The sequence below is a fragment of the Stegodyphus dumicola genome, chromosome X1, assembly GCF_044657685.1.
Source record: "Stegodyphus dumicola isolate Sdum_Otavi_A_Nest chromosome X1, ASM4465768v1".
NCBI classification, from domain to species: Eukaryota; Metazoa; Arthropoda; class Arachnida; order Araneae; family Eresidae; genus Stegodyphus; species Stegodyphus dumicola.
The window spans coordinates 252,249,336-252,252,870 of record NC_140780.1 but is presented as its reverse complement, the minus strand read 5'-3'; positions in this window follow the sequence as shown (position 1 = coordinate 252,252,870).

The window sequence follows — 3,535 nt, the reverse complement described above, 5'->3', positions numbered from 1 at the left end:
ACCATTTGTAATTGCACTAACTTTCCTTTAAATAGAACTGTTGTGGTGGAATTTATTTTTTCCAAAACATACTTAAATTCTTGAATCGTATTTGAAATGCTATGGACCATTTACCATAGTATAATATTCTTTTTTGTTTGCTTTATATTGTCCAAAAAACTGATATTGTATTAAATAATGTTTTAAAAAACTGTCTCTGTTCATTTGTATTATGCAAAATATTTTCTTCCGTTTATTTGAAGACGCTTTTGATATACTTAATTTGAACATGTATTTGTCAGCTAAAATGTGTAAACATAAATAGCATAATTCATTACTTTTTCCTGTTGTTAATAAATAAGTGCATTCCTGGAAAGTATTTTCTCAGTAAAGAATTTCAAGACCCTAAATAAAAGAGGAAAACTAATATTCAACTCAGTATATATATTTAATAGAACTATATTTGAATTATATCTCATACTGCTGCTAAATGTTCTAGAAATCAGAAATATTTTAATTTTATTAAAAGTGCCTCAATGCACAATATAGTAACTAAACGTACGTGCCCCGTGTTATTTCTCACAAAGCATCTTTCCCTGCCAAACGAACATGTTCGTTCTGTTACGCCTAGATAGATTGACGGTGTTGCCTCGATGCAAGAATTTTAACTCTGAAGTTACAGTTCTACAGAATCACATCCAAAAGCTCTAGAATCATGGCTCTTAAAGGAAAAAATTGCAATTAATGTTGGAAAAGTCAGTTGTTCTGTTTGCAAAAAAACATCAGTATGAAACTCCAAACCGTATTATATGTTAAAGTTTGTTTCGCGCTGAACTGTCGTATAGTTCAGCTCCAAATTAATAGATTCCGGCTTCATGGAGTTATGAATACAAGCCAGTTTCTAATGGATACTCACTCCTTCACAAAGATAGCCCTCAAGTAATTAAGACACAAGAACACGCCGAACAAATACTAATTCAGAAGTCAAACAACAAAAATCAGCGTTATATTTTCAAATTTTCACAGGAGTAGTTTCGATGGTTTTACCGAACCACCATCCTCAGCTGCAAAAGCGCAAATGAGCGAGATAGGATGTAATGATTAGATAAGATAAGAAAGCCTGGACAGAAAATAAGCTAGTGGCGCCATCTGTTGATAAAACCACCCTGTTGATTCTATCCAAAATTCACTGCCCTTAAACAAAATTCTTGGTTTAGAAAGGAGAATGCAGTTAACTGTCATAAAAACACCGTTGCAGTTAAATTCGAAAAAACTTCTTTTACAGTCAATATAGGTAGTTCAAAAAATCTTCCCATTGTAAACATTAAGCCAATAGTTAATATTTCTAATGTTTATCAGAAGAAAAAGAGAGAATTCTAAAATATAATTTTAACTTCTCACAAACTTGTAAACCCTCGATTCCAAAGGCTCCTATCGAAAAAGCTTCCAAGTTCAGTAAAGTTTCAGATTCACAGAAAGAAATGATTAGGCATCTTATCGCTCATAATGTGAAATTCAATAATAAACCTTTGAAACCAAATCTAACTGCTCGAGAAAGCGCTACAATTCACGAAATTCATTCTAACCCGGATATTATCATTTCAAAGGTGGCCAGACAGTCATCATGGATAAGAACACTTACATCGATGGTGTCACTAAACTCTTAAACGAAGGACCATATAATCCGATCCCTAAAGATCCTTCACCTTCGGACCTGTCAAAAATAAAAACTGCGATCAAATCTTTACAGATCATTTCAAGCAACTTAAAACTTTCGCTTATCCTATCTGTTGCGAATTGTGCCAGATTGTATGCTCTTCCCAAAATTCATAAAAGTGGTATTCCTTTCCGCCCTATTGTATCAAATTTAGGTACTGCCTCTTATCCATTAGCTAAATATTTAGTTTCTAGATTTTCAACTCTATTAGACAATAACATTTATACCATAAAAAATTCAATAGAGTTTGTAAAAAATAGTTGAAAACATTTCTCCTAGAAATATACTCATGGTTTCTTTTGATGTAAAATCATTATTCACCAATGTTCCAGTGGAAGGTGCATTAATATGTTTAGAAATCAGACTTCGCGAATTTCATTTCTCTTGCATAGAAATTGATGAGCTAATTTCTCTCACTCAACTCTGTTTGAAACAAAGAATTTTTTTTTTTTTTTTTTTTTTTTTTTTCCCCAAAATAAATATTACAAGCAGATTGAGGGATTAGCCATGGGAAGCCCCCTTAGTCCCATCCTAGCTGATATCTACATGCATTATTATGAATCAAAATTGTTTGAAACTTTAAACTTCCCGGTATTGTTCCGCTACGTAGACCATACTTTTCCCCTGTTTGAAGGTAATAAAGATGATTTAAATAAAGTTCTTTCAATAATGAATTCTATTGATCCTGCTATTCAGTTCACTTTTGAACTTGAGACTTCCAATTCTCTTCCGTTTCTCGACATTCTGGTCACACGTAACACATCCAACTTCAGTACTACGGTTTACTGTAAACCTTCATCGGTTTGCCTTCCACCACACTTGAAATTATGTCATCCGACTAAACAAAAGTTAGCTTCATTTTATTCCTATGTTTTCCGTGCTCTTCAAGCTTGCTTCTCCAAACTATCCCTTGATGAAGAACTAAATTATTTAAAAGCAATACCTATTGACAGGGGCTTTTCACCCAACATTATTAATCAAGCAGATAAAAAATTCTCATCTCAACACACTCTTGTTTTAGGAGATTATAAAAATTCTGTTGTCATTCCCTTCTTTCCATCAATTAGCTATAAAGTTGCAAATATTTTGCAGAAATTTAACTTTCGGGTTGTTTATTCTCCCATCAATAAAATTCCGAGTTCCATATTCAAGGACCCCATTGTGGATATGAATTCCTGTGGTATTTATAGGATTCCTTGCCAGTGTGGTTTAATTTACGTTGGTCAAACTAAGAGAGCCTTAAAATTTCGCGTCAAGGAACATGAGGCATATGTTAGAAAAAAGGAAACACAGAAGTCTTCTGTTCCCCAACATTGTTGGTCCGAAAATCACACTTTCAATTTTTCTGCTGGCAAAATTATTCAAGAAACATCTTCCATTGGAGAACTGGATTTTCTAGAGGCATTTCACATTCAAAATCTTTCTGTTCTAGTTAACGATCCTAATTCCAATCCATCTTTGCCTTCGGCCTTTAAAGAAATTATGTTTTAGTTCTGGTTTCATCAACAGATGGCGCCACTAGCTCATCTCCTGTCCAGGATTTCTTATCTTATCTAATCATTTTATCCTATCTCGTTCATTTGCGCTTTTGCACCTGAGAATGGTGGTTCGGTAAAACCATCGAAACTAGTCCTGTGAAAATTTGAAAACGCTGATGTTTGTTGTTTGATTTTTGAATCAGCATATTTTTTCTATTTTTCATACCGTTTCATTTCCAATGAAATTTGATTAATTGCCAATAGTGAAATGTTTGTTATTTTTCGCATCTGAATGTATTTCGTGTCTCTTATATGCTCATTACAATGACTTAACAAAATTACAAATAAGTTAGAAAGTAAG